General features: G+C 46.3%; 1 long non-coding RNA gene across 1 annotated transcript in view; it reads right to left on the bottom strand.

Moving 5' to 3' along the window:
- LOC106506824 (uncharacterized) overlaps positions 1–18,450 on the bottom strand; it is a 29,514-nt gene that overhangs the window by 10,084 nt on the left and 980 nt on the right. The window contains exons 2-3 of the long non-coding RNA XR_002340404.2: positions 12,795–12,904; positions 9,954–10,060 (exon numbers count right to left, since the gene is read on the bottom strand). This is a non-coding gene — a long non-coding RNA (uncharacterized LOC106506824). The remainder of the gene's footprint in view (positions 1–9,953; positions 10,061–12,794; positions 12,905–18,450) is intronic.

Raw genomic sequence — 18,450 nt, forward strand, 5'->3', positions numbered from 1 at the left:
GCCCTAAAAAGACAAAAAAGAAAAAAAAAAAGGTGTTCCCGTTGTGGCTCAGAGGAAATGAATTTGACTAGCATCCATGAGGATGCAGGTTCAATCCCTGGCCTCACTAAGTGGGTTAAGGACCCATAAGCTGTGGGTGAGGCACTCAAGACAATATATTTATGCACATATATATATATATATATAGTAATTTGTGTGTATATATATGTGTGTGTGTATACACACACACAGAAGAGGATAAATAAAAACTCTGGGTTTGCAGCGAGTATCTAAATAAACCTGCAATACATTTTATCTTTTTTTTTTTTTTTTTGGCTTTTTAGGGCTGTGACATACGGAGGTTCCCAGGCTAGGGGCCAAATCAGAGCTACAGCTGCCAGCCACAGCCACAGCCACAGCCACAAAGGATCCAAGCCGTGTCTGCGACCTACACCACAGCTCATGGCAACTCCAGATCCTCAACCCACTGAGCAAGGCCAGGATCAAACCTCATCCTCCTGGATACTAGTCAGGTTTGTTACTGCTGAGCCGCCAGGGGAAGTTCAATACATTTTATCTTAAAAAACATATTTCCTCCTTCTTTCTATTGAATAGGCCTGGAAACAGTTACCACTCCTACGATAGTGAGCATCCTAGCCTCTGGATGGTAGTCTTAAAATAACATTTCCAGGAGTTCCTGTTGTGGCTCAGCATGTTATGAACCCAACTAGAATTCACGAGGATGCAGGTTTGATTCCTGTCCTCCCTCCAGTGGGTTAAGGGTCTGGCGTTGCCAAGAGGTGTGGTGTAGGTTGCAGAGGCAGCTCAGATCTGGCGTTGCGGTGGCTGTGACATAGGCTGGTGGCTACGTCTCCAATTTGACCGCTAGTGTGTGAATTTCCATATGCTGGGGGTTTGGCCCTTAAAAAAAAAAAAAGGAAATTTAAATACTGACCTGACCTGCTACTTGATAATATGGTCAGTTTGTTACATGAAAATTATTTTTTAGGAGTTCCCTGGTGGCTCAGTGTGTTAAGGATATGGTGTTGTCACTGCTGTGGCTCTGGTTACTTCTATGGCACGGGTTTGAAATTTCGGGAAATCTTGCATGCCTCGGGTGCAGTAAAAAAAAAATTTTTGCAGGTGAAATATGATGCTGAAATTTGTTTTAAAAATAATACAAGGGTTCCCATTGTGGCTCAGTGGTTAACGATCCTGACTAGGATCCATGATGACGCAGGTTTGATCCCTGGCCTCGGTCAGTGGGTTAAGGATCCAGCATTGCCATGAGCTGTGGTGTAGCCTGGAGATGCATCTCGGATCCAGTGTGCCTGTGGCCGTGGTGTAGGCTGGCAGCTGTAGCTCTTCAACCCCTAGCCTGGGAACCTCCATATGCTGTGGGTTTGGCCCTAAAAAGACAAAATAATAATAATACAGGATAGTTGGGAAATCATTATTTTGACTAAGGATTAAGTCAGGCAAGAATCATCAAGGGGTGCTGTGATGATCTTAACACATGTCCACAAATTCTTTGCTTAGTCTCCCTTCAGAGCTGGAGCTTTAGGAGTTCCTGTGTCGCTCGGCAGAAATGAATCTGACTAGTATTCATGAGAACATAGGTTCAATCCCTGGCCTCACTCAGTGGATTAAGGACCCGATGTTGGGAGTTCCCATTGTCCCACAGTGGAAATGAATCTGACTAGTGTCCATGAGGATTTCGGTTCGATCCCTGGCCTTGCTCAGTGGGTTAAGGATCCAGCATTGCCGTGAGCTGTGGTGTAGGTCACATATGCAGCTCGGATCTGGCATTGCTATGGCTGTGGTGTAGGCTGACAGCCATAGCTCTGATTGGACCCCTAGCGTGGGAACTTCCATATGCCACAGGTGCGGCCATAAAAAAAGACAAAAAAAAAAAAAAAAAAGTTTTGGAGATTTAAGGAGTTCCGGTTGTGGCTCAAGAGGTTAAAATTGGACTAGTATCCATGAGAAAGCAGGTTCAATCCCCGACCTCGATCAGTGGGTTAAGGATTCAGCATTGCTGCAAGCTGAGATGTAGGTCAAAGAGGCAGCTTGGATTTGGTGTTGCTGTTGCTGTGGTGTAGGCTGGCAACTGCAGCTCTGATTTGACTCCTAGCCTGGGAGATTCCAAATGCCGCAGACGTGACCCTAAAAGAAAAAAAAGAAAAAGAATTTATTTTCCCCAAATGTCAATGTTATAAAAGAAAAAAGTTCTGGAAATGTTCCTGATCAAAAAAGACTGTCAACTAAATGCAACTGGAGCCTGTACCAGAGGGAAAAGAAACACGCTAAAGAACACAACTGACAAAACTGGAATACGAATGTTAGAGTGGACAAAGTTATTGAGTCAATATTCAACTGACTGAGGTTCATAATCTTACTATGGTACGTAAGAAAACATCCTTTTCTTTGCCTTTTTAGAGCTGCACCCATGGCATATGGAGGTTCCCAGACTAGGGGTCTAATCGGAGCTACAGCTGCTGGCCTATACCGAAGCCACAGCAACACCAGATCCGAGCCGCATCTGCAACCTACACCACAGCTCACAGCAAGGCCAGATCCTTATCCCACTGAGCAAAGCCAGGGATCGAACCCACAACCTCAGGATTCCTAGTCAGATTCGTTTCCGCTGCGCCACGATGGGAACTCCAGAAAACATCCTTATTCTCAGGAAATACACAATGAAGTATTTAAGGGTAAAGGGCCATGATGTATTTAAGTTACCCTCGAATGGTTCAGAAAAAAAAAGTGTTGGGGGAAAGGAAGGGTGAGAGAAAGAGAACCTACAAATAAAACAAATGGGATAAATACTTGCTTTTTTTTTGTCTTTTTTTCTTTTTCTTTTTGGTCTTTTTGCCTTTTCTAGGGCTGCTCCAGCAGCATATGGATGTTCCCAGGCTAGGGGTCGAATTGGAGCTGCAGCCACCAGCCTACACCAGAGTCACAGCAACAAGGGATCTGAGCCGCATCTGCAACCTACACCACAGCTCACGGCAACGCCAGATCCTTAACCCACTGAGCAAGGCCAGGGATCGAACCCGCAACCTCATAGTTCCTAGTCAGATTCGTTAACCACTGCGCCACGATGGGAACTCCAACACTTGCTTTTTTAGGGCTGTACCCATGGCATATGGAAGTTCCCAGGCTAGGAGTCGAAACGGAGCTACAGGTGCAGGTCTATGACACAGCCATAGCAACACAGGATCTGAGCCACACCTGCGACCTACACCACAGCTCACCGCAACGCCGGATCCTTAACCCACTGATCAAGGGCAGGGATTAAACCTGCATCTTCATGGTTACTAGTTGGATTTGTTTTCACTGTGCCACAATGGGAACCCCAAATGGAATAAATATTAATAATAGATAAAGGTAAAGGGTAATGTGTGTTTGGTTTTTTTTTTTTTTTACTATTTTCATTTTTGTAATTTATGTGTATACTTGAAATTATTTCCAAATAAAAACTTTTTTTTTTTTTTTGTCTTTTGTCTTTTTTCTTTTTGTTGTTGTTGTTGTTGTTGTTGTTGCTATTTCTTGGGCCGCTCCTGCGGCATATGGAGGTTCCCAGGCTAGGGGTTGAATCGGAGCTGTAGCCACCGGCCTACGCCAGAGCCACAGCAACGCGGGATCCGAGCCACGTCTGCAACCTACACCACAGCTCATGGCAACGCCGGATCGTTAACCCACTGAGCAAGGGCAGGGACCGAACCCGCAACCTCATGGTTCCTAGTCGGATTCGTTAACCACTGCGCCACGACGGGAACTCCCCAAATAAAAACTTTAACAAATAATAGTGCAAAAATATTCTATGGAGTGGAGGAAAATAAGTGAGGGTAAAGATGAGACAAGATTGGCTGTAAGTTGGAGTTCCTGTCAGGGCGCAGTGGAAACGAATCTGACTAGCATCCATGAGGACACGGATGCAATCCCTGGCCTTGCTCAGTGGGCTAAGGATCTAGCTTTGCCGTGAGCTGTGGTGTAGGTCACAGACAGAGCCCGGACCTGGCATTGCTGTGGCTGCAGTGTAGGCCGGTGGCTGAGCTCCGATTAGATCCCTAGCCTGGGAACCTCTGTACACCATGGGTGTGGCCCTAAAAAGCAAAAACAACAACAACAACAATAAAACATTGACTAAGTTGATGATTGCTGAAGCTGAGTAGTTTATCATACTCTTCCAAGTACTTTTATATATATTTGATAATTTGCATAATAAAGGACAGTAAACAACAAGGAGATTGAACTTGAGGATCCCCAATGCCTTTTCCAGCTGCATCGTTCAATGGTCTTTTTGAGTGTGGTAGGTTATACAGGATGCGAATTTGAGTTTTACCTTGGTTCAGGTATTTCCTCCAAAAACTGGGGATGATAAATTTTTTTTTTTTTTTTTTTTTTTTTTTTGTCTTTTGTCTTTTGTTGTTGTTGTTGTTGTTGCTATTTCTTTGGGCTGCTCCCGCGGCATATGGAGGTTCCCAGGCTAGGGGTTGAATCGGAGCTGTAGCCACCGGCCTACGCCAGAGCCACAGCAACGCGGGATCCGAGCCGCGTCTGTAACCTACACCACAGCTCACGGCAACGCCGGACCGTTAACCCACTGAGCAAGGGCAGGGACCGAACCCGCAACCTCATGGTTCCTAGTCGGATCCGTTAACCACTGCGCCACGACGGGAACTCCGGGATGATAATTTCTACTAAGAGGATTGTTAACTTTACCTTACCCATGTTAAAGTTGTTCAGCACATTTTCCAGCACATACCCCTTGTTCAATATGGCAGTAACAACTGTTACTATTGGATGAACAAGTGGAATAGAAAGATGAACTTGCACTTGATGGCTGAGGGGTGGTAAGGAGCTAGACCTGCACAGCCCTGATCATTCCAGGCATGAGGACTAGGTTCACTCTGGGTGCTTCGGCAAGAACAACGTTCTTATGATTAATCAGGGGGACTCCTATACGTTAAGAAGTACATATTTCTTTTTTCTTTTAACAGGATGTAACAGAGTCCTCTATTTACCAAAAACATCTTGTATAGAGCCCCCAGGAAAAATAGAAGACCAAAAATTAGGAAGTTTTTTCCATTCTTTTTTTTTTTTTTTTTTTTTTTTTTTTTTTTTTTTTTTTTTTTTTTTTTTTGGGTCTTTTTGTTGTTGTTGCTATTTCTTGGGCCGCTCCCGTGGCATTATTGTTGTTGTTGTTGTTGTTGCTATTTCTTGGGCCGCTCCCGCGGCATATGGAGGTTCCCAGGCTAGGGGTCGAATCGGAGCCGTAGCCACTGGCCTACGCCAGAGCCACAGCAACGCGGGATCCGAGCCACGTCTGCAACCTACACCACAGCTCATGGCAACGCCGGATCGTTAACCCACTGAGCAAGGGCAGGGACCGAACCCGCAACCTCATGGTTCCTAGTCGGATTCGTTAACCACTGCGCCACGACGGGAACTCCAGTTTTTTCCATTCTTAAGCAAAGGCTCTGTGGAATCAAGCCTGCATTTATTTATTTATTTATTTTGTCTTTTTGTCCTTTTTAGGGCCACACCCATGGCATATGGAGGTTCCCAGGCCAGGGGTCTAATCGGAGCTACCACTGCCGGCCTACGCCAGAGCCACAGCAACACCAGATCTGAGCCGCATCTGCGATCTACACCATGGCTCATGGCAATGCCAGATCTTTAACTCACTGATCAAGGCTAGGCATCGAACCCGCAACCTCATGGTTCCTAGTCGGATTCGTTTCCGCTGCACCATGATGGGAACTCTCCTGCATTTAAGTAAATTGTGGTGAAATACAGATAAAATGTACCATCTCAAGTATTTTTAAATATACAGTTCAGTGGCAAGAAGTACATTCAAACTGTTATGCAGCCATCACCACCAGCCATCCCCAGACCTCCTTTTATCTTGCAAATCTGAAACTGTATACCCACTGAACACTGACTCCCCATTCCTCCCTCCCCCTGCCTCCGAAGCCACCCTTCTAATGTCAGTCTCTCTAAGTCTGATTACTCTAGCTACCTCACACAAGGGCAATCACTGAGCTGTGTTTTTTGACTGGCATTTTTTGGCCACACCCGTGGCATGCAGAAGTTCCCAGGCCAGGGATCGAACCCACACCACAGCGGTGACAACAGCTGCTCATAACAGCTAAGCGTTGGTTTCATTTCAAACCAGTTCCTTCATAGGCAATGCTACCCACATCTCTACTTGAAAGTTATTTCTTTTTTTGTTTTGTTTTGTTTTTGTCTTTTTAGGGCCGTACCTTCGGCATACATAAGTTCCCAGGCTAGGGGTCCAATTGGAGCCACATCTGCAACCTACACCTCAGCTCACGGCAATGCTGGATCCTTAACCATCGAACCCATGTCCTCGTGGATCCTAGTTGGGTTCGTTACCACGGAGCCACGACTGGAAGGAACCCTTTGAAAGTTATTTCTATTGGAGGGATTTGATCACAGACTTTGTTTTGGGCTTCGGATGCTGGGTGAGCATAGAGAACACAGAGTTTGGTCGAGTTCATGGGAAGGGCCAGTTTCTCTTCCGGAACGAAGTCTTCTTTGGCTTGAGAAGAGTCGTTTGCTCACGTGTGGCCCTGCCCAGGCACCCCCACGCGATGGCACGTCTTCCCTCTTTCCTAAAAGGTTACATAATTCTGCAGATCAGCATCGTGGGCTTTTGTCCCCGGACAGCCCTTTCTGGCACTGCTAGATTTCCAGATGAGAACTGTTTATTCTGGATCAGACTTCGTCTGGTCAGCTGAAGTCTCCGGAGTATGGCGAGTTTTCCTTACCCTTGGCCTACTTTTCGTGGCACTAAAGATCCATCTACAGTTTTGCCAAGCACTTCATAAGACAGAAATAGTTGAAAGCACGGCTCTCTTTTGCTCTCTCAGTTCCTGTGGCTGTTTCAGGGCGTCACATGGTGTTGTCTTGATAAGGGACACCCACAGAGGCAGGAGAGGAAGGTTTTGTTCACGTCATAAGATAAATCAAGGGCCTACCACGTGCCAGCCTCCCTGTCCTCAGGGTTCATTACCAAACCAGAGAGTTACCCCCTCGCAGGAAGGATGGTGATGGAAATGAGTTCAGAGCCCAATGGGGGAGAAGAGGCCCTTAGTCCCAGGAGTCCCACGCAGTGTGCTCTCTCCCAAGCCAGTCCATGGCTCAGAAGCAGAAAATGACCGGAGGATTTTGAACCCATAAATCAACTCACTTTTCCATCTTATCACACACAGCTACGGGGGCAAACCTGAGAGAAGACACAGGAAGGAGGAAGAGGCAGCACAGGGAAGCAAGCCGGCCTCCCCCCTCCTGCGTCCCTATTCTGCATTTTCCTCTTTTCCACGTCACCCGGTCTCCACAGTGATGGTTCTCGTCGCTGTCATATGTGACAGTGAGCATCGTACTTGTTAATATGACCCTGAAAACATGGTAATTCAATCCTTCTCTGTCGGTTGTTCATTATAATGAAAAACACCATGAAAAAGAACTCCCCATACATGGATTTTTTTTTTCTTTCTTTTGGATGATTTTCTTGATGGTAACTCTTAGGAGTGGAAAGCCCATCAGGCTTCATCAGGCTTGGGGGGGATTAGGTCCATTTATGTTGAGTTAGATGCTCTCCTGATGAAGGTACAGGCTCATGACAATATTCATGCCTGTGTTTTGACCGTGCTGCCTTTTTTTTTTTTTTCTTTTTCTTTTTGGTCTTTTTGCCTTTTCTAGGGCCGCTCCCGCGGCATTTGGAGATTCCCAGGCTAGGGGTCTAATCGGAGCTGTAGCCACTGGCCTACACCAGAGCCACAGCAACGCAGGATCCGAGCTGCGTCTGTAAACTACACCACAGCTCATGGCAACGCCGGATCCTTAACCCACTGAGCAAGGCCAGGGATCGAACCCGAAACTTCATGGTTTCTTGTGGGATTTCCACTGCGCCACGACGGGAAGTCCCAAGATGCACTTTTAAGAAGCCTGGTCAAGGAGTTCCCATCATGGCTCAGCAGTTAAGGAACCCGACTAGCATCCATGAGGTTGAGGGTTTGATCCTTGGCATGGTTGTGGCTGTGGTGTAGGCTGGTGGCTACAGCTCTGATTGGACGCTTAGCCTGGGAACCTCCATATGCTGTGGGTGCAGCCCTAAAAGGACAAAAAATAAAATAAAATAAAATAAAATAAAATAAAATAAAATAAAATAAAATAAAATAAAGTGCATCTTGTTTAAATCAGTGAAATAAGTGTTAGCTTAACATTCAAACACACTCAAAAAAAAAAAAAAAAAGGAATTCCACTGGAATGTGGGAACCCCACACAGAGCAGGAAGTGCGGTATTGTGGGGACCTGAGCAAGGAGGGAATAAAAGTCACGTGCAGACGGAGGAGGCGTCCTCTTAGGTCTGAGCAGCCTCACGGCTTCTTTATCCAGAAGTTTGTTGGAGCAGTCTCCCCTCTAAGAGAAGATTTGAAAACCACCAATGCACCTCCTTGATTCAGAACAGAGGCCCAGAGACGGCTTTAACTCGCAGAAGGTGGCTCAGCACTCCAGGACTGCATTCTGCCTTCAGGCTTCGGGGTTCTCTGCACAGAAATCCTCTCCTAGGAAAGGAGGGAAACCGAGGAAGCTACTGGGAGCCTGAGGGAGGAGCCCTGAGGAGCCCCCGTGCCTCCCCGGCATCTCCTCGCTCCTTCCTGTCTCCCCGCAGCTGAGAGGGATGAGAAACTGGGTGGCAGCGTGTTCATTTTATGGTTATTCTGCGTACCTGACACATTGGATAACAATTCCTTTGAATCTTTTCAGTTGTTAATTTATAAAGAATTAAAAATGGTAGGAGTTCCTATTGTGGTCCAACAGGATCAGTGGTGTCTCTGGAGCGCTGGGACGCAGGGTCGATCCCCAGCCTTGGCACAGAGGGTTGAGGAGCTGGTGTTGCTACAGGGTAGGTCATAATTGTGCCTGGATCGGATCCCTGGCCTGGGAACGTTATATGCCGTGGGGCAGCAAAAAAAAAGGTAAAAGCAAGCATGTCTTCAAAGCTAACTGAGGGGCAGACAGATTGAGGGTGAGCGTGCATAGAAACGTCGCACTTTCCTTTTATACCCAATTCTGCTGTTCGTTTCTGTCAGCCCCTCCCCAGACCTGGAGAGTCCACACCGCTTGCTTTATCCTCCTTTGATCAGCCCACGGATTGTGACCCTTCCCCTTCCAGTTACATAAACCTTCTTCCTTGTCCCCAAGTCACAAAACAGAAAACGGGAGTTCCCGTGGTGGCGCAGTGGTTAACGAATCCGACTAGGAACCATGAGGTTGCGGGTTCGGTCCCTGCCCTTGCTCAGTGGGTTAACGATCCGGCGTTGCCATGAGCTGTGGTGTAGGTCGCAGATGCGGCTCGGATCCCACGTTGCTGTGGCTCTGGCGTAGGCTGGTGGCTACAGCTCGGATTTGACCCCTAGCCTGGGAACCTCCATATGCCGCGGGAGCGGCCCAAAGAAATAGCAAAAAAAAAAAAAAAAAAAAAAAAAAAAAAAAAAAAAAAAAAAAAACAAATTCAAAAAAAAAAAAAAAAAACAGAAAACGGCCCGTCTATGCATGCATCCTGTTTACTGAGTAGTTGCAGTGTCCCAGGCACTGTTCTAGTCTCTGACCACACAGCAGGGAATACATCAGAAAGAAATCCCTCCTCACGTTCCATGGCGGAAGGTGGACAATAAGCAAAAATGCATCATAACATGCTGTTCTGGGTTTTGTTTTTGTTTTTTGTTTTGGCCCCCTCCCCTGCCCTGCGGCATATGGAGTTCCTGGGCCAGGGATCAGATCCAAGCTGCAGTTGCGACCCAACCTCTGCCGCAGCTGTGGCAATACCGGATCCTTAAAATATGTATTTTACGTGGACAATGTGATTTTAACTATGTATATGCCTATGTAACCATCTAGATCAAGTGACATAGTCGTTTGGGGTTTTTTTGCCATACCTGAGGCATGTGGAAATCCCGGGGCCCAAGAATGGAACCTGTGCTTCTGCCGTGATCTGAGCCGTCTTAGTAGCAATGACAGGTCCCACTGCACCACAAGACAACTCCTGAAATAGTTGATTTTAATCAATACTATGCTTGAAAGTGGATAAAGCAACTTTAGTCCCGCAAGAAAACAACTTGATGTTTCTTCTCAAAATGATTTGTTCTGTGAAGCTGCTATAAAGCATGCACTTGCCAACACTTCCCAGCTTACTCAGAGCAAAGATTTCATACTTGTACTGCTGGAGAGACAGCCACGTCCTCCAACATAAGATAACCCCTTACAGCTACTTCTTTTCCTTCCTATTCCTGCCACTAGGGATTCTCCCCCTCCTCACTCTCTTTTCCTTAATCCTTGTGTTCTCAGCAAGAGCCATCTCCCGTGGCTTGTATACTTCTCAGGTTCCTCTGGCTTAAGCATCCCCAGGGACTGTTCCCTTCCCTCTTCCCCCTGTATCATCGCTCCGCCCCTCTTGCTGGGCCTGGACTCACTGACCTGTTCCTCTCTTGTATCACAGACCCTAGGCACCCCTAGGGCAGACTGAAAAAAAATCTGCTCTTTACTGTCTCTACTCATAATCTAACCGGTTTCACTCAAGGAGTCATGTGAATGCTGCCTCCTCCAGGAAGTCTTCTGTGATTGCCCCAGCTGAAATGACTCTCATGGCACTTCACTGGACCTCTTAAGACGCTCATCATTTTCTTTATATCAAATTCTTTTTTTCTTTTTTTGGCTGCCGCATGGCATATGGAGTTCCCAGGCCAGGGATCAAATCCCAGCCGGAGTTATGACCTATGCCATAGCTGTGGCAATGCCGGATCCTTTAACCCAGGGCCAGGCCAGGGATCAAACCTGCATCCTGATGCTGCAGAGACACGGTCGATGCCATTGTGCCAGAATGGGAACTTCTCTTTATGTCAAATTTTAAAGTAGGTTCCCTCTTGTCTCCTGAACCCCGACCAGCGCCTTACCCACAGTTAGTGGTTTTGTGACAGAATTTTCACTCGCTCTTGCTGGGGCTGCACAGAGGGGAGCTATGTTTTTATTTTTTATTTTTGTCTTTTACTTTTTAAGGCTGAATCTGCTGCATGTGGACGTTCCCAGGCTAGGGGTCAAATTGAAGCTGCAGCTGCAGGCTGACCCTACAGCCACAGCAACACTGGATCCGAGCTGCATCTTCGACCTATGCTGCAGCTTGTGGCAGTGCCAGAGCAAGGCCAGGGATCGAACCCGAATCCTCAGAGACACTGTGTTGGGTTCTTAACCCCCTAAGCCACAACAGGAATTCCCATGGAGCTATGTTTTTAGCTTTCAGGATGTTAGTTACCGCATTTTTCCGTGTGTTGTGAAGAGCATTTCTGTTCTCTAGTACCTTCTACCACACTTCGGTGCTTAACCTGGCTCTCCAACATGCAGGCTTTTATGAACTGAGACATGGCTCCCAGAACCATTCCGCATATGCCCTAAGAGTGATAGCAACATTGAAAACACAACCCGGTCTTCAAGGAGAAGAGTCACAGAATTTAACCTGCTAACTTAAAGTGAAACAAAAACCATGTTTTCCACCCAGAGGAGTAGTGACCAGTATCCTTCATTTCCAAGGAGGGCTGAGAACAAACAGTTCTAAGGATCCGTTAAGCCCAGATGCTCCAAGGAGTGACATTAATGGCACACAGAATAAAGGATCTATCATTACGGGAAAAACAAACTTTTAAAGTTAGAGCCTCTGTTAAGATTTTAAAATTTCAATCCTGCTGGCCTTGTGGCTTTTAAAAAAGATGACCATAGGAGTTCCTGTATTGGCTCAGCAGTTAACGAACCCAACTAGCTTCCATGAGGACACGGTTCAATCTCTGGCCTCGCTCAGTTAAGGATCCAGTGTTGCCGTGAGTGGTGTGGTGTAGGTTGCAGACACGGTTTGGATCCTGCATTGCTGTGGCTGTGATGTAGCTCCAATTCGAGATCCTGGGCTGGGAACCTCCATATGCCTCGGTGCAGCCCTAAAAAGACAAAAAAAAAAAAAAAAAAAAAGACCATAAAGTGGGTGGTGACATGCAAAAAATACTCATTTATCTTCATCTGTTAAAATTTCACCTGGGGAGTTCCCATCGTGGCTCAGTGGCTAACTAATACGACTAGGAACCATGAGGTTGCGGGTTCGATCCCTGGCCTTGCTCAGTGGGTTAAGGATCTGGTGTTGCCGTGAGCTGTGGTGTAGGTTGCAGACGCGGCTGGGATCCTGTGTTGCTGTGGCTGTGGCATGGGCTGGCAGCTACAGCTCCGATTAGACCCCTAGCCTGGGAGCCTCCATATGCCGCAGGAGCAGCCCTAGAAAAGGCAAAAGACCAAAAAAACAAAACAAAAAAAACACTTCACCTGGGAATTTCCATTTCGAAGGCAGTTAGTGGGAGTGAATGATCTATTGAGGGCACTGAGGCTCTGGATGATCTTGCACAAAGAACCGATTCAGGATTGCTGCAGCCAAGGACGGTGCAGAGTTACTTCTGCCTCTGTGGCTTCTAGGAAGTGCCGCTGAGGGACTGTTTTCTGGGGCAGAGCCAGGGGACAGGTGGATTTTTTTTTTTACTGTCCTACTTCGGGCTAACCATTCCTCAGAGCACATGGTTCATCTGGTAAAATTTATCATAATAAAAATTGAATGGATTGACTATAAATTAAAGTCCAGATATTAACCGCAGACAGACTTTTGAAGACACCAAGTACTTCCTGTTTGTAAACGACACGAAAGTTTAAGCATATCAACACGGTGGTGTTGGCACAGGTCTCTTGGGTCTTACCTTTGCCGAAATGATTCAGGCAGATGCTGCAGTGTCCTCCATGCTCTCTTGGCACCGCCCATGGTCACTTTAGAGCTGCTCTTGATTTGCAAGCCCTGCTAGGCTAACTGCTGGGGAAATCAAAGGAAAACACCACATTCTCAGCGCGACTGGTTTTGACCAAGGGGCTGTGTCATTTTTTTGCTCTGGGGCCTATTGTTTGGGGCGAATGGGATTTAAAGTAGGCAGAAAGCTGAGGGATTGGGCCATTGAGGAAAGGGAGGGAAGTGGTTGTTGAGTTCAGGGAAATGTCACTGATTTTATAGCTAAGGGCTTTTTGCAAATTCAGTGGTGCCAACCCAAGAGGAACTTTCCTTTTTTTCTTTTTTTTTTTTTTTGGTCTTTTAAGGGTCATACCTGAGGCATATGGAGGTTCCCAGACTAGGGGTCAAATTGGAGCTGTATCCACCGGCCTACGCCACAGCCACAGTCACTCAGGATGCAAGTTGCATCTGTGACCTACCCCACAGCTCATAGCAATGGCGGATCCTTAACCCACCGAGCAAGGCCAGGGATCAAACCCGCGCCCTCATGGGTCCAGATTTGTTTCCGCTGCGCCACGACAGGAACTCCCCTGAACTTTCTTAAATGCAACACCCAACCTGCCTCTTGCCCTTGGGGAGTCTTTCAAGGTTTTCCCCTGGCCTTTGAAATTGAGTCCACCCCCTGCCCCCACGCCAGGCTGGGAAGGGCTCTCTCTTCCTGGCCTGCCTTAACCACCAGCCTCCCCTCCTACCCATCTCTCTTGCCGTTTAGGTTTCGGCCACACCCAAGAACAGGTGCTGCTTCCGAGTCTTTGCCTATGCTGTTCCCCTAGGTCCTGAAGCCCTTTCTATCTTACAGCCCCTTCCCCTAACCCCACTGTGCTCCTAAAACTATCACTCAGCCTTCATAGGAAGAGACATTTACTCATCTCTATTAGAAAATGGCTGGCTCAATTACAATTATTGAATATTATTTAAAAAGACAAAAAAAAAATTGTTGGAGTTCCCGTCATGGCACAGTGGACACGAATCTGACTAGGAACCATGAGGTTATGGGTTCGATCCCTGGCCTCGCTCAGTGGGTTGGGGATCTGGTGTTGCCCTGAGCTGTGGTGTAGGTCGCAGATGCAGCTCGGATCCCCAGTTGCTGTGGCTGTGGTGTGGGTGGCAGATGCGGCTCAGATCTGGCGTTGCTGTGGCTCTGGCATAGGCCGGCAGCTACAGCTCCAATTAGACCCCTAGTCTGGGAACCTCTGTATGCTGCGGGAGCAGCCCTAGAAAAGGCAAAAAAAAAAAGAAAAAAAAAAAAAAAAAACGCAAAAAAATGGCTGGCCACCATGCTGTGCTCAAACACACCAGGGCTGACCCTTCACTTGGCCTCTTAACTCTCTGTGGTAACTGCCCAGCAAGGGGAGCCTTGCTATATATGTGGCATGTACTGTGTGTGTACACAGTAGGCACTCAAATACTTGACAGAAAAAAGGTGAGGTTTAAAATGCAGCATGAGGGACTTGGGTTAGTTGTAAGAGTGACTTCCCAGTGCAAGTAGCCAAAAATGGGCAAATCTGGGGTCTCTGAGGCCAGTGTGAGTCTCTGCGGCAGTGTTAAAAGCCCTTGGGGTTGGAGTTCCCGTTGTGGCGCAGTGGTTAACGAATCTGACTAGAAACCATGAGGTTGTGGGTTCGATCCCTGCCCTTGCTCAGTGGGTTAAGGATCTGGCGTTGCCGTGAGCTGTGGTTTAGTTTGCAGACGAGGCTCAGATCCCGAGTTGCTGTGGCTCTGGCGTAGGCCGGTGACTACAGCTCCGATTGGACCCCTAGCCTGGGAACCGCCATATGCCGCGGGAGCGGCCCAAGAAATGGCAAAAAGACAAAAAAAAAAAAAAAAAAAAAAGGAATGTCCTTGGGGCTGCCCAAGACACTTCTGGACACACTGGACATTTATGCGATGTTAGACTTGGAGAACATCAGCCCTTCAAAGTGAAAAAAAAAAAACCAAAAAAACCAAAAAAAAAAAACAGGGTTCCTTCAACCATCTCCATAAATACACGCCGAGGGGCAGAGCTTTGCACAGGACTTACAACAAACTGAGAAAATATGGACAAATTAAATGAGTACATCTCAAAGGGTTATTTGATTTAAAAGAGTCTCCTTTACTCTGACTATATGCTCTTCCCATGTTTTGGTAGTAAAATGTCTTTGGAAGTTCCTGTTGTGGCTCAGCTCTGTGAGGATGCAGGTTCCACTTGGCCTCGTTCAGTGGGTTAAGGATCTGGTGTTGCAGCAAGCTGTGGTGTAGGTTGCAGATGTGGCTCAGGATCTGGTAATGCTGTGGCTGTGGCAGAGGCCTCAGCTGTAGCTCCGAGTCAATCCCTAGCTGGGGAACTTCCATATGCCATAGGTGTGGCTGTAAATAGGAAGAAAAAAAAAAAAAAAAAAAAAAAAAAAGACTTTGTATGAAGTGATAGTAATAAAGAGAAGGTAGTTTAGGCATTCCCGTCGTGGCACAGTGGTTAACGACTCCGGCTAGGAACCTTGAGGTTGCAGGTTCGATCCCTGGCCTTGCTCAGTGGGTTAAGGATCTGGTGTTGCCATGAGCTGTGGTGTAGGTTGCAGATGCGGCTCGGATCCCGCATTGCTGTGGCTCTGGTGTAGGCCAGTGGCTACAGCTCCGATCAGACGTCTAGCCTGGGAACCTCTATATGCCGCAGGAGCAGCCCTAGAAAAGGCAAAAAGACAACAACAACAACAAAAAAAAAAAAAAAAAAAAAAAAAGTGCCAAAACTTCCTAGCCATCCCGGGTGAAGGAAGGGGGTGAGGGTGGGGACAGGGGAAGAAAATTCAGGTGGATAAAGTCCTAAATGTGAAAGGCAAAACTGAGAAACTTCTGGACACCTACAGAGAATTTCTTATGACCTTGCAGGAGAGAAGTTTCTCAAAACAAACAAACAAACAAAAAACACATGGAAAGATAAATTTGACTATACTAAGAACTCTATTCATCAAAAGACCATAAAGGGAGCTGTCTTGTGGTGCAGTGGGTTAAGGATCCAGCCTTGTCACTGCACTGGCTTGGGTGACTGCTGCGGCTGGGCTCAATCCCTGGCCAAACAACTTCCATGTGCCTTGGGTATGGCCAAAAACAAACAATCCAAAGAGACCATGAAAAATGAAGGCGGTGAGTTCCCCCTGTAGCGCAGTGGGTTAACGATCCAGCTTGTCTCTGTGGCATTGCCAGTTCAATCCCCAGCCTGGCACAGTGGGTTTGGGGGTCTGGCAGTGCCACAGCTATGATATAGGCTGCATATGTGGCTCAGATTTGATCCCTGGCCCAGGAACTTCCATATGCTTTGGGTGTGGCCAACAAAAAAGAATAGAAGTAAGTCAGAATGAGATATTTGCAATACACATAGTTGATAAAGAAATAGTATCTAGAATATACTTCTCCCTCTCTATAGATAGATGCATACACACGCACACATACTCATAAAACTAAAATTCAAGCAAATAAATAGACAATTTAATAGAAAAACAGGTAAAAAACAAACAGGCATTTCATAAAAGTGGAAATCTAAAGAGATTATTCAATAAATAAATTAAAAAGGACTCAGTTTTAGGAGTTCCCTGGTGGCCTAGCAATTAAGGTTCTGGTGTTGTCACTGCTAAGGTGGGGGTTCGATCCCTGGTCTGGGAACTTCTGTAAGCCGCAAGGCAGGCCCTTCCCCCCAAAAAGTACTCAATTTTATTGGTACACAGGAAAATGCAAATTAAGACCTACAGTGAGATACCATTTCACACCCATCAAATCAGCAGAAATTTTTTTGTCTTGTTAGGGCCACACCCATAGCATACGGAAGTTCCTAGGCTTGGTTGCAAACCTCGTCTGCGACCTACATCACAGCTCACAGCAACGCCGGATCCTTAACCCACTGAGCAAGGTCGGGGATGGAACCTTAGTCCTCGTGGGAAATATTCGGGTTCATTACCACCGAGCCACAAGGGGAACCCCCAGCAGAAATTTGATTTTCTGTGATCCTAGAGCACTGGAGACAGTGGGGAAGGATGCCCTGCTTGTAGGGAGTAAAATGGTATCACCCCTTTGAAAAACAAGTTGGCATTAACTAAAAAGATTGAAGATCTACGTGTTTCCGTGATTTCAATTTCACTCCCACATTTAAACCTTAGAGAAAACCTGCACAGGTGCACTGGGAGATGCATTCTAGAAGGGTCAGAGCAGCCTTGCTGTTCATATTAGCCTCAAACTGGGAGCAGCCAATGTCCACCCAGAGCAGTCTGGATGAACCATGGTGTAGGCATGCAGTGGAAGAGAAGGATCTCCTAAAACCAAAATTAAGCAGAAAAAGGCATGATAACAAATGGTGTGATTCCATTTATACAAGTCAAAAAACAGACCAAAAAAACAACTATGCTGTTTGGGATATGCACAATTAGAGGTAGAATTATAAAGAAATGATTATCTCATTTTAAAATGAGGTAAAGCATGATAATGTGAGAAAAAAGAATCTATATGTGTATGTGTGACTGGGTCACCTTGCTGTAGAGTAGAAAATTGACAGAACACTGTAAACCAGCTATAATGGAAAAAATAAAAATCGTTATTAAAAAAATAAAATAAAAATGAGGTAAAGATCAGGTACCAAATAGCTCTGTCTGGAGGAGCAAGGCCAGAGACCAAACCTGCAACCTCATGGTTCCTAGTCGGATTCGCTTCCGCTATGCCACAATGGGAACTCTGTTATAGGTCTTTAAAGTTTATGTTGTGATGCAGCAGAAATGAATCGGACTAGTATCCATGAGGATGCCAGTTCAAAATAAAATAAAATAAAATAAACCATACACACACTCAAGACCCCGGTAAAGAATATTACCAGCACCTAAAAAGGAGCAGCCCAAGTCCCTCCCAGATCATAACTCTTCCTCCTCCAGAGCTGTTTGGTACTCTATTTTTACCTCATTTTTATTTATTTATTTTTAATAATTATTTTTATTGTTTCCATTATAGCTGGTTTACAGTGCTCTGTCAATTTTCTACAGTGCAGCCGAAGTTCTTAAACATACATGAAACCAGAATAGTCTACTGAACCTGTGTTCTCCTCTCCTGGTTTCAAGAGTGATTAATATTTTTTTGTCTTTTAAAATTTTTTTGGAGTTCCCGTCGTGGCGCAGTGGTTAACGAATCCGACTGGAAACCATGAGGTTGCGGGTTCGGTCCCTGCTCTTGTTCAGTGGGTTAACGATCCGGCGTTGCCGTGAGCTGTGGTGTAGCTTGCAGACGCGGCTCAGATCCCGCGTTGCTGTGGCTCTGGCTGTAGGCTGGTGGCTACAGCTCGGATTCAACCCCTAGCCTGGGAACCTCCATATGCCGCGGGAGCGGCCCAAGAAATAGCAACAACAACAAAAGACAAAAAAAAAAAAAAAAAAAAAAAAAAAAAACCAAAAAAAAAAAAAACTAAAATTTTTTTTATTTTAGGGCCACACCCATGGTATATGGAAATTCCTAGGTTAGAGGTCAAATCAGAGCTACAGTTGCCGGCCCACACCACAGCCACGGCAACACAAGATCTGAGCCACGTCTGTGACCTACAGCACAGCCCAAGGCAATGCTGGATCCTT

The sequence above is a fragment of the Sus scrofa genome, chromosome 18, assembly GCF_054392235.1.
Source record: "Sus scrofa isolate SSC_HxYL_T2T_F1_AM1 chromosome 18, Sscrofa_HxYL_maternal_Yorkshire_Landrace_v2.0, whole genome shotgun sequence".
In the NCBI taxonomy this organism is placed as follows: Eukaryota; Metazoa; Chordata; class Mammalia; order Artiodactyla; family Suidae; genus Sus; species Sus scrofa.